Here is a 13,756-nt window from a genome sequence, read left to right as displayed (position 1 = left end):
CACACACACACAACCTGCCACTATCTAGGTTCAGTTCCAAGTGGACTAGCCGTTCTGAACCACAGAACTGCTATCCTATTTAAACGTCCAGTAACCCTCTTGTCTGAAAGTCCTTAACCCTCGTCTCCCACTCCATGAATAAGTACAAGGCACAATACTAGGTCTCTTACATAGCTGTATCTCAAATTCCTCCAAAGTTTCTTGCAAAAAAAGTTACATTGATTAATCCAATTAACAAATCTTTATCAAATGCCCACTATGTGAGAAGCGGGACAAAGAAGCTAGATGCCATGTCCACTGTCACACAGCAGAGGGCCAGCAGAGGTGGGAAAGGGAAACAGATCTTTTTTATCCTATGAAATATCCTAGCTGTTGAGCTTTGTCCTTAAAGAGATGAAGATGTAACAGGGAAAGTCATGCACTCAGAAATCTAATATCCCTCTTAAAAAAAAAAACAACCTTTTTTTTTATTTCAGAGAGGAAGAGAGAAGCCATCAATGATGAGAGAGAATCACTAATAGGCTGCCTCTTGAAATGCCCCACACTGGGGATCGAGCCCACAACCCGGGCATATGTCCTGACTGGAAATCGAACCTTGACCTCCTGGTTCATAGGTTGATGCTCAACCACTGAGCCACACCCGCCAGGCTAATATCACTCATTATCATGGCATATGAGTATGCATGGCTAACACACCCTTCATAAGACTGCAGTCTATATTGCCATGCTCAGCCCACTCCAAACTGCCCACTGTTTCCTCACATGCAGTGAGTTTTCACACCTTCATGTGTACTCATATCTTTGGCTGTAATGTCTTGTCTTCTTCACCTGCCCACTGCATTCACCCCGGGAGATATAACCCGTCATTCTGTATTTATTAAATAGCTGTTAGGTAATAGATCCTGCACTAAATGATGAGGATATGAGATTCAGTCCCTGCTCTTGGAGAGCTTACAGTCTAGTGACAGGTGAAGATGACCAAATAAATCAAAACACTGAACATTATGTCCTGTGGTAGGGGTGGAGATAGGCTGCGTGGCAGCTCAAAGGAAAGGCCCGGAACCCAGTCTCCATGCCTCCTCTCTGAGACTCTCCTCTTCCCATTCCTTCCCTCAAGTTGTCCCCAATCTCATCCCAATTTATTGCGACTCACGTTCCTTACAGTACTGTTCATTCTGCAGTCACACATTTTTCACACTGAATTATAATTTATTATGGTTATTTATCTTTGTCACTAGAATCAATTCCCTGAAGAAATTGATTTGCTTAATAGACAAATGCTTATTGAGTGGCTTGCAGGGCAGTGGTAGTTAAAAGCATGAGTTTTATTATTTAAATCCTGGTAAGTACTTACTAGTCCTGAAACCTTAACAGGTTACTTAACATCCCAGCCCCTCAACATTTCCAGATATTTAAAATGGAGATCGTTCTGGAATACACTAAAGTTTAGCATGGCAACAGTATTTACCCCAAATCACTACCAGTATTGTCTCTGACCTCAGTCTTTGGCATTGCTTATTTCAATGTCAACTCTGGCATTGCTCAATGGCAGTGATCATAGCCATGGTCTCCATCATAGCTAGACACTATAACATTATCAGTAATACAAATCAGTATGGGATTTGCTGTTCATATCCTAGTATTCAATTCTAGTATATGAATTTTAACAATTTAAAACCAATTTGAGGTACAAAAAATATATTTATGAACTTCATATATAGAAGATGTAAGTTAGTTGAAATATAAATATCTATTTATTATTATGAAAGCAAAATGCTATTAATTATGAGTTTGAAAACTGTTATGTACCAAATTAATTATTAAGAAATGTGAAGTAACAACATGATAATAGATTGATAAACCAAATATCAAGAGAGAGATCAGTAGCTTATTGAGTTGACAAAGAACTCTATCTTCTTTCAGACTATAAAACCATATAAAAAGTTAAGTAACATAAAGCAAAGTACTATTAAAATGAGATTTAGAATTTTTATGGCACTGTTTGGTTCTAGCACTCATAACACACTATATAATAAAAGGGTAATATGCAAATTGACCCTAATGGTGGAACGACCAGACAACTGCTCAACCAGTCACTATGAGGTGCACTGACCACCTCTCGGTCCATTTCCCTGGCCAGCAGGCTCCAATCACCCGATGGCAAACAGGGAACCGGGGGTGAGTGGCAGGAGACATGGGTGGTGCCAGGCCAAGGCCCCCACCCCACCAGTCACCCAACACACAGACGGCAACCCACTGTGGGAGTGGGGCCGGCAAGCGGGCGAGAAAGGCCGACCTCTCAGGCCCATCCCCCAGTTGTCAGGCTATGATCACCTGATGGCAAATGGGGAACTGGGGGTCGGGGGCAGCAGGGGGGTGAGGCTGGCTGCAGGCAGCCAGGGAAGATGGGCCTGATTGCAGGTCAGGCCTAAGGACTGTACCTGAGCACGAATTGCACGTGCCGGGCCTCTAGTAAAATAGCTACACTAATAAAAGACAAAGATGCTAATTGACCATACCATCGCTACGCCCAAGCCACTCCCCCAGCCAATCAGAGCGACTATATGCAAAGTAACCCAACCAAGATGGTGGCTGGCAGCCACAGAGCTGGAGCAAGCAGGAGGCTTTGTTGCCCAGGCGATGGTGGAAGCCAAGCTTCGCACCTGCCCTGAGCTGGCTGTGGCCTCCGCTCATGGCAACAAAGTTTCAATTATAGAAGACAAATTTGCTATGATGTGCACTGACCACCAGGGGGAAGATGCTCAACGCAGGAGCTACCCCCTGGTGGTCAGTGCGCTCCCACAGGGGGAGCTCTGCTCAGTCACAAGCCAGGCTGATGGCTGTCAGTACAGCGGTGGTGGTGGGAGCCTCTCCTGTTTCCTCAGCAGTGCTAAGGATGCCTGACTGCAGCTTAGGCTTGCTCCCCGCTGGCAAGTGGACATCCCCCGAGGATTCCCGGGCTGCCAGAGGGATGTGTGACTGCCAGCTTAGGTCCAATCCCCCAAGTTCCTGGGCCTAAGCATGCAGGTGGTCATTCCCCAAGGGGTCCCAGACTGCGAGAGGGCACAGGCCGGGCTGAGGGACCCCCCCCTGTGTGCACACATTTTTGTGCACTGGGCCTCTAATAACAATAATAAAGAATTAAAGATAATATTTGGTTATTTAGTTCTCCTAAACCCAAAATTCTTCCCAAAAAAAGGTTCTATTTAGGAATTCCTCATATCTTACAAAGATTAATTCAAAGAAAAATGTCAACCTTACAACCTCCATATTTCACAAGAAAAACTCAACAATTGTGTATATGAACAGTGATAAATCCTCTCTGATACTTTTTTAACAAATACAGAGTAAAGTAAGTGTTAGAGAAAAATGAAGTTCCTAAAACATATTCTTGCTAACTTTAAATGATACCCTAAGAGGGTATCATTTCCTTAACACTGTGTCCCTGGAGTAAGTGGGACTGATATTCAGGTGAGTAGACATGTCTGGGGTACACATTCATGTCATAAAGCACAATAAGAAAATTACTGGTGGATGGTAACCCACTTCAGGTGGATGGTAGGGGTGAAGGTATAGTGTAGGGCAGTGATGGCGAACCTATGACATGTGTGAAAGAGGTGACACGCGAACTCATTTTTTTTGGTTGATTTTTCTTTGTTAATTGGCATTTAAATATATAAAATAAATACCAAAAATATAAATCTTTGTTTTACTATGGTTGCAAATATCAAAAAATTTCTATATGTGACACGGCACCAGAGTTAAGTTAGGGTTTTTCAAAATGCTGACACGCCAAGCTCAAAAGGTTTGCCATCACTGGTGTAGGGGGTTAAGGAGTGAATGGGCAATTGCATAAATGAAGTGGGTGTGGATCCTTCATATGGAAGATCTGACTCAGAAGGAGAAAAAATGAGGCAGAGGCCCACGGTCCAACTTGTCAGTGTTTTCACTGACTAAGGCAGGAAATATAGGCTAAAACATAATGGAATATATTACATCTGTACATACCAGTCTAAAGGATGATTGTTGCTTCTGAGTGCCAAAAGTATATGTACAACGCTGGCTCCACCCTGCCCATCCAAACTTATTTGATTCCCAAATGCTTGGCTTTAGCTGAGCCAGTTTCCTTAACAACTTTCAGAATAAACAGAAAAGCAAAACATTAGCACCGAGACACTTCCAGGTTTGAGTCCATGGTTTCAAAGACTTTGATATTCCTTATGTACACATACTATGAAAAGGACACATACATATAGATAGTCAAGCATACACAACACCAGATCATACATGTGATTCTAAAGTTTTCAGAAATGCAAGACCCCAGTGAACTTTCTTTCAATCCCTACAGATATACACATGGCATTAGGAATAGAAGATGGAAATTTCTATTGCATAGAAAGTTAACAACCCAGTGCATCATGTCAAGACTGCCCAGTAAATGCCAAGTACTTTATGTACAATATCAACTAGTTACAAAGAGCTATTGTTATCCCTATTACAAATGATAAAAGTATGCTTGGGAACCTAAGTAGGTAACCAAGAACAAGAACTTTAGAGTCAGCTTTACCAGTAACTTATTTCTGTTACTTTGGGCAAGTTTTACAACGTCTCTAAACCATACCTTACTCATCTATAAAATGGGTATAATCATATCTACCTCAGACAGTTAAAGTAAGAATAAAGAGAGAAATAAAATACCTGTAAAATGTACTTAGTATAACGCCTGGCATTATAAGTTAATATTAAATAAGTGGCAGCCATGATGATTGATACTGTTATTTTCCAATACTACACAATGAGTAAGTGACAGAGGGGACATTTAAAAGCATATTTGACTAATTCTAAAACCAATACAAACAATACCATTTACTGAGAATGAACTTAACATGTGCCCGCATTACTATGCAAATGCTTTACAAGTATTAATACAATCAATAGTCACAATAACCCTATGGAATAGGTACTAGTATTACCCCCACAATATAAAGGAAGCAACTGAAATACAAAAACACGTCATAGATCAGAGCTATTGGAAGCTTACTGCCTTAACCAATCAGGTTCTGGTCGGATCAAATCAGATTTCTCTCTAGCTTTTCTTTTTCACTCTGCAACATTTCTAGACATCTGGACTGCCTGAAACACACCAAAGAGTGATCCCAGAGCCACATGTGAACTGACCCTCATAGCCAAAAGCCCCCAGATGGACAGAAATGGAAAGGTCAACATGTCCTATTTTCCCATGGCAAACGGACTCTGAAAATACTTTTTTTCCTTTTTATACTTTTATAGTCAAATGATCATGATCAACAAGAATTAGATAAAATTGACTGCAGCTGGAGAAAAATGCTGACGTGAGTGGCTAAAAACATCCTGTGCAACTTGTAAGAAAAGGGTACAGGATCGTCATGTAAGTCGAGGTCCCAGCGTCTCAAGGCTTCTACAGTCACATTTCATTAAGACTCGGAGCAGCAGCTGGTTTCCCCTGAGGACAAGTCCTGGAGGAATAAAATGAGAAGGGCCCCTCCTTTAGCTGTGCTGTTGAAAATACTGAGCCCTTGATCTGGATGGGTTTTTATAGACAGTTGACAGGTCAGACCTGAGTGCATGTTATTCGAAAGGTCAAAGAGTTGGCAAAAATGGACGTGACTGCTGTCCAACGAGAATGAGCTCCCTTTGAAGTCTGAGGCTTAAATGAACTGACTCCAAAGTGCTCTGTCTGAACGCAGCAAAGGCAAGGGTTAAAAATAACAAGGCTGCCTCGTGTAAGCTGAGATTTCTTTTAAGTCATTCAGGCTATCCTCGCTGCCCTTCTATGCTGGTATGGCCCCCCACTAAAATCTGGGGGGAAAGGAACAATCCATAAAGTGGGATGGTGTTAAGCAAACAGCCACAAGGAAGACTCCGCTGCCTGCCTCCTGCAAATGTCCACCATCCCTCAAAACCCTCCCTCAAAGTCCGTCCGCTCCCAGTCGAACCTGCTCAGTATCTGCCTTGGCCTCTATTTATTTACACTTACCTACTTGTCCCCCCCAAGAATAAGCATTTTATTCTGTGGATAACTTCTGGTCAAACTTGTTGCTAGGCCACCAAATACTTGAGTTGTGGCTGTTATCAGTCAGGAGGTTTCACTGTGCTGTTATCTGAACCATCTGTGACTTTCAGTTGAGTAAATCAGACTAATATTCCACCTCATAAATCAGAAACACAACCCCGTATCCCTTGTCCCTGCAGCCCCAGTAGCTGTGGAATAGAATACCAGTGGAATTAAGGGAAATTCTTACAGACTCGAATATCACAGAAATGCAATAATTTGTCTTTATTAATAGAAGGTCAAATACCATGTACCTCTGGCAGTTGCATCAATATTTTTACAGGCCTTAGGTCTTGACTTGCAGCAATGGCCTCTTGGAACACGTAAAAAAACTTAAGTCTAAATCCTGACATTGTTAAATCACTTTTAGATACCTTTTTGAAAATGAGGAGACTTAAGATATAAAGCATTCAATCCGGTGCCTGATTTTCCCTGGAATTAGACCTCCCAGAATTCCAGGCCTTGGAATAGCAGTGATTTTGTAGGACTCTGGAGTCCCTGTTGCTCTAAAAATCCTATGATCCATTTCTTAGAATACTCTCTGGTGAAGATGCTAGTGACTAAATTAAGCTCTTATGGCTTCCCTTCAACACAGAAACAACCTGCATGATTTAGATGCCCATGAGCCTCAACAAATTCTCACAGCATCTTCACAATCTACGTAGTACTATCCCCATTTTACAGATGAAGGAGTTACCTCTCAGCACGGTTACTTTCATAACATCACATACATAAAAGGGCTGATCCAGGATCCCAAGTCAAATTCAAAGTCCAGTGTCCTCTTTTCTACTGTGTGTAAGTGGGTCTATAGGGGCGAGGATATTTCTGGAAAGTATGATGACATGAAACCTGCTTCCCCATTCGCTGGTTCTGCTACCTCCCCTTTCTCTGTTATCCTGTATTTCTGGGCTCCTTCTTCCCCCTCCACTTAGGGGAACCTGAGAGAGCAGAGCTGGATTTCAGGGATATTGTAATCTATAAGGTCCCGGATCCTGAAATCCATCAACACTGAAAAAAAAGAAACAATTGTCAAGCTCCAGACCCACCCAAAATTTTGAAATCTCTCAGGAAGCTTACTAAAACATTCACTGAGGCCAGAGCATAGTCCCTCACATAACACAGAAATCAGGAAGACACAGGTAAAATATCCAAAATGTATGACTCATTTTAAGAAAAGCCACAAAGTATCACTGAAAAGACGAGAGATAAATAGCAAAGGTTCTCTTTCCAAGCGTGTGGAGGAAAGGGAACCCTTGTGTATTGTTAGTGGAAATGTAAACTGGTGCAGCCACTATGGAAAACAGTATGGAGGTTCCTTCAAAAAATCAAAAGTAGAACTACCACATGATCCAGCAATTCCGCTTCTGAGTATAGATTCAAAGGAAATTAGAATAGGATCTCAAAGAGATACCTGCACTCCCATGTTCATTGCAGCATTATTCACAATAGCCAAGATATGGAAAAAGTTTAAGTGTCCGTCAGTGGATGGATGGATGCAGATGTTTTACACACACACCCACTGAAATATTATTCAGCCCCAAGAAAGAAGGAAATCTTGTCATTTGCAACAACATGGATGGACCTCAAGGGCATTGTGGTAAGTTCAATAAGTCAGACAGAGAAAGCCAAATACTATAAGATCTCACTTATATGAGGAATTCAGAAAACCTGAACTCATAGAGAGAGTGCAATGGTGACTGCCAAGGGCTGGCAGGTTGAGTAAATGGTGAGATGATGGTCAAAGGGTACATACTTCCAGTTATAAGTTCTAGGAATCCAATGCATAACATGGTGATTATAGTTAGCAATATTGTATTATATACTTGAAAACTGCCAAGAGAGTAAATCTTAAACGTTCTCAACAGAAAAAAGAAATGCCAATTATGTGACATGATGGAGGTGTCAGCTAACACAATGGTAGTAATCACTTTGCAATATGTAAGGGTATAAAATCAACACAATTTGCACCTTAAACACACAATGTTACATATCAATTATATCTCAGTAAACCTGAGGGGAGGGGAGCTGGTTAAAATGTCTGTATTTTCTATACAAAAAAAAAAAAAGCAAGAAAGGCCAAAAGAAGAAGCAAAATTCCAGAGAAAATAATTTAGTCTTGGGAAGTGGTTCTCAGTTATCAGCATACATCAGAAACTTGTAAAAGATTTGTTAAGACACAGATTACTGGGTCCCACTCACTGAGTTTCTAATTCAGTGGATGGGGGTGAGACCGGAGAATTTGCATTTCTACTATATTTCCAGGTGATATACATGCTTCTGGTCTGGGAACCATGTTTTTTTAAAAAAAATAACTGATTATAGACAGAGAGGAAAGAAGAGGGAGAGAGCGGGAGAAAGAAACATCTATGTGACAGCGAAACATTGGCTGCCTCCTGCATACCCTCTATGGGGGATAGAGCCAGCAACCTGTGCATGTGCCCTGACTGGGCATTGAACTGGCAACCTTTCGGTGCACTGGAAGACACCTAAACAAGTGAGCCACACCAGCCAGTGCTGGGGACCACACTTTAAAAAACACTGGTGTGACCCTCCTTTTCTTGGCGGGGTTCGGGCGTGCGGTCCCAGTCCCTGTAATGTACAGAGGCAGAGGGAGAGGGCTCCGGCCCCCTTGGCGTCATGTCTTCGGTGCTGACAGTTGCCAATGTGCCGGTTCTATCCTCAAGCGCCGGAACACGGGAAAAAAAAAACACAAAAATCACTGGTGTGGGGTGAATAATCACCAAACAAGTGAACTCTCTACTTTAGAAAAATATGTGTCTGTTGGATTCCCTTAAAAAAATCAGCTAACAAAGAAGTTGTTAGAGAGAGAGGGAGCAGTATGTGCAAAGGCAAGCAGACATGACAAGGCCCAGGGATCAGTACTGAGCTGATCAGTACTAACTAGAGGCAGTATACCATTGTGGTAAAAAGCCTGGATTCTGCAGCCAACTGCCTGGGTTCAAATTCCAATTTTGCAGCTAAACTGTGTGACCTTGGACAAGTTCCTTGGCCTCTTTGAACCCCAATTTTCTTATTTATAAACTATGCATGATAATTATAGAACATAGGGATATTAGCAGGGCTGAAGGGACTGGGATATCTCAAATGCTCACAATAGAGCCAGCATACATTAAGTACCCTGTTATTAGTACAAACTACAAACACTATTATTATTATTCTTTCTTCTACCTCTATAACTACTATTCTGTGCCAATCCCTGTGTCTGTAATTTTGGATAGAGCTATGGACCACGAATACAAGGTCCTGAATGCATGAAGTTACAATCTAGCAAGGAAGACACAACTGAAATTGTTTACAACACATTATCTGCTCACATCAGAGTGTTAAAAGCAGGGAAACAAAGAGAAGATCAATTAGGTATTAAAAAGCATTTATTAAACTGGAGTATAAACCAAGGAACAAACATGATTCTAGAAAAAACTATTATGGCTTCCTAAATGTAAGGGTATGAAAATAAAAACTGTTTCCAATCAACCTCCCAAGTTTCTCAGCACCTAATATGCACCATGCTCTCTGCACTAGGGATGCAAAGGTGAATAAATGGTGGTATTTTAATCCAAAGGCTTCTGCTAGTAGAAGAAAAACATGTGCTGAGAAATAAGTCCAGTACGAAGAGAGAACTGCTAGAAGAACCCCAGGAACAATGAGGAGGGAGTGTTTAACAGCCTTGGGGGTCCAATGTTTAAGATGCATCCTGAAGGATGAGCAACAGTTCATCAGGTAGAACAGCAATACTGAAGGGTATTCTAGAGAGAGGGAACAGTATGTGCAAAGGCAAGCAGACATGACAAGGCCCAGGTATCAGCAAGATGTCTGATGTGGCTGGAATGTTGTTGGGTGATGAACAACGGCAGATGAAGACAGCTCTTGTCTCAGATCTTTGAAAATATCACCAGTTTTCAATGTAATAAAGTGTACTTGAAGCCATTTGGATGATGGTCAAAGATGGTAAGGACATAAATGCATAAAGTGATAGTCTGGGCTTTTTAATGCAAGTCTAAAGTGGTCCTGGCACTATCCCCTCCAGAAGGTCAATGTTTTAATGGCAGACACTGGTATTAAGCTCCATCTACTTGGGTCTCATATTAGTAACAATTGAAAACCACATTTATTGAGTCCTCACCATGCTGTACTATAAGCTCTATACACATGAACTCTTTGGACGCCCATAACAAACCTATACATGAAGTACCAAAGAGGAAAATGAAGTGGAAAAATGGAAGTCACTTGTTCAAGGTCACAGGGCTAGCATGGTACCCTGGAGGATGTTCTCACACCACTATTCAGGGAAAAGCCAGGATTTGAAGCTTTTATGTGGGGAACTCTTTAAGAAAAGGAATATGAAATTATGAATGCAAAATCAGATGCAATAGGAAATGTCTACAATAAGAAAAAAGTTAAAGCAAATAACTAGAGCTTGGGGGATTTAGATACCTTTCTTTCTTTTTATTTTATTTTATTTTGAGATCAGAAATGCCTCCGTAGAAATGCTTCCTGAGAGCAACCTGTCCCCACCTGGAACATTCTATACTCCCAACACCTACCAGCACAGCAGGGCCCAGGCAAGTGAGGGGCCTGGAGGCTACAAGCTTCACTGCCTGAAAGGGTCTTTTCCAAACTATTTCTTGACAAATGCCAGATCCTTGGGCCTGAGGGAGATGGTCAGTTCACCTACAGGACAATAAAGGAGGTGGAAATGGGTGCAGAGAGACGGAAACTAGGTTTTTCATCCGCTTTCCCCTGTTAGGAAGATGGGCCACAGCAAACCCAGATTCTCATCTGACCTCTGCTCCTAAGTAGCTGTGTGATCATGAAAATGTTCCTTGCCCTCTCTGAGTCTCAGTTTCATCATCAGTAACAATGACACACTGCAGAGATCAAGTAGGGTAACATGAGTTCTGCCCAGGAATGTCAGCTCCCTTCCCTCTGCATATGCCTCTCCTGTGCTTTCTCCTTCTTCCTTCCCCTGCACGCACCCTACTCTGGGGTGGATAGGCAGGTCCTTCTCTGTATCATCAGGATATGCAGGGGATACAGAGGCCTCCATCCCTGCACCATTTTCTTAAGCATTTAGCAAGCACTCCTGAGTAGAAAGGTGAGCACAGACATGCTGCTTTCTTCAAGATGCTCATGCCTATGGACAACCACAGATCAGGGAGCCTTTCCCTAAGAGGTGAGTGAGAGGCTCCCCAGGGCTGCAGCCAGGCCTCATTTCACACAGGCCCTCAGACATGGGGCGAGGCAGACCTAACTGACAATACTGTGAGTCCCCCTCCTGCCTCCCCAACTCACAGCCGGTCTCACCCTGGCCCACGCCTGACCCCTGCTCAGCCCTTCCCGCAACTGGCCACCGCGATGCTGGCTCCACACAGCCTGTGCACAGCTGGATCAATGATGTTTAGTTTGCAGGGCACTGGGCCCACAGTTGGCACTCACCTCTAGAACAAAGAAGAATACTGGCCCTTCCAAGGCAAAACAAAGGCACGCTTCTCCCCAGGGGATGGCTTTTCCTTTATAGGCAACAGTATGCAGACCCCCTGGTCCTCCACTGAACTACATTTAAAATAGCTTTTGTGAACGACAGACACAGTGGCCATTTTTGTGTGTATGTGTGCCAGCAGCAATGAATTGGTTGTAATAGGAACAATGTGCACTTCTTCCCACTTCTGACAGAATAGATGACATTGTGTCATGGGCTGGGGAGGGGTGGGGGACCCAAGTAAAGAAACCAAGCCTTAAGGTTTATTACATAAAATTCTGATAAAAAGCTCTTCGAAGCCTCTTTCCCATCATCAAAAAACCACACTGGGCAAGATCAGAGCTTAACAGCCAACAAGAACAAAAAAAAAAAAAGAAAAGAAACAAAAAAAAACACCCCAGATTCAATCCCTGAGATCATTTTCCTGAAATAGAAAACTACATATGTTTCTCAAATTTCACATCAAGCCACTGCAGAGGCCAGACTGCAGGGCTGAATTGGGCCAAAGTAAGTAAGAGAGAGAGAGACACGAGAGGAGAGGGGGATGGGGTGGGAAAGAGAGTAAACAGAAGAGAAAGAGCCCATTCCCACATCACCACATTTCTCTAGCACAGTCTAAACTTACAAACACCCCCAGTTTCACAGAACTTGTAGTTAGGGTTGCTTATCGGGCAGCCTTTACTTTGTCGAATTAAGACACATTGCCTTGGATTAGCAAGACTCCTTAAATTCAAAATGACTTCATGGTTGGCTCGGAGTTCAGTGTCTCTAGGGCCAGCCGCCAGGAACATATCCACTGCACAGCCTCCTCCCCTCTCCATACTGACCTGCCTGACTTTTCCATGGAGACGGCAGAGCAAAATCCCAAGCAGACAGGCTGTCAGTGTTAATTAAAAGTCCAAACACTTCTTTAGAAACTATCTCCAGCTCAATATTTATACAGAACATAAGACTCGAACAGGCAGGGCTGGAGAGAGGAGCGGGAGGTGAAGGGCGGAAATACGTTTGAATGGCATTTGGAACTCATTAATTTTTTAAAGACAGGCTGCCACCCCATATACACCCAGAGAGGTTCAAAATGTAAGGAAACCAGGAAGATGAATGAGCCGGAGACTGTTCGGAAAGCCTGGAAAGTGCTCAGCTTTTGGAAAGAATAATATCTGGGCAACGATGAGAACTGACACTTTTTATTGGTGAGTGCGGTTTGGGGCACATTTTAACGATACAGGTTGACAATTTTTTGTATTTAACAAAAGGAAAAGCAATCTTCTAAATGACTTGGGAACAAAGGGCTCCCTGACTACAATTTCTTAATAACATTTAAGAATTCTTTTCAAAGACCCTTGGCAACAGTTTAGAGAGAGGAAGAAAGGAAAATGAAGAAAACATGAAAAAACGAAGGTATATTTTTAAAAAAAACTAACTAGAAGAAGAGAAAAAAGAAAAAATGGGTATAGCATTTCAACACTAAATTATATACCAAAGGTTTGAATTTTAATGTTAGACTTCAGAAATACTTTTTCAAATGAATAAGGTTTTTTTTTTTAAATATATTTTATTGATTCTCCTACAGAGAGGAAAGGAGAGAGACAGAGAGTTAGAAACATCGATGAGAGAGAAACATCCATCAGCTGCCTCCTGCACACCTCCCACTGGGGATGTGCCCGCAACCAAGGCACATGCCCTTGACCGGAATCAAAGCTGGGACCTTTCAGTACACAGGCCGACGCTCTATCCACTGAGCCAAACCGGTCAGGGCAAAATGAATGAGTTTTAAGAAAGAATCCTAAAAAAGACTTTGGTTAACACCATGACATCTGACAGACTCAAAACTTTAGTCCTAGAAGGGACTAAAATGGATCACCTAATTCAACCACCAAATTCTACAGATGAAGAAACTGAGTGCCCAGGGCCCAGGGGTGACCTGGTTGGACCAACTTTCAAACCACACGACCTCATGTATCTGAGCTCCAAGCCCTCCTAGCCCCTGGGTTCCAAGACTGATTGCAGATACTTTAACCAAACTGACTATCCCAAAGCACACAGGTATAACATATTTAAAAAGCTCACCAAGTTCACCAAGACTTCACCAACAGTCAGCAACCTTGGATAGGAAACTAATTTGAAAGCCCACAGAGACCGAGATGCCCTGCCCATCCTGAGGA

General features: G+C 42.4%; 1 protein-coding gene across 6 annotated transcripts in view; it reads right to left on the bottom strand.

Annotated features, from left to right (window-relative positions):
* The window catches only part of FGGY (FGGY carbohydrate kinase domain containing), a 408,675-nt gene that overhangs the window by 310,965 nt on the left and 83,954 nt on the right, over positions 1-13,756 (bottom strand). The gene's annotated exons all lie outside the window — the stretch shown is intronic.

This window comes from Myotis davidii, unplaced genomic scaffold (assembly GCF_000327345.1).
Source record: "Myotis davidii unplaced genomic scaffold, ASM32734v1 scaffold79, whole genome shotgun sequence".
Lineage (NCBI taxonomy): Eukaryota > Metazoa > Chordata > Mammalia > Chiroptera > Vespertilionidae > Myotis > Myotis davidii.
This window is presented reverse-complemented; position numbering and strand designations above follow the sequence as displayed.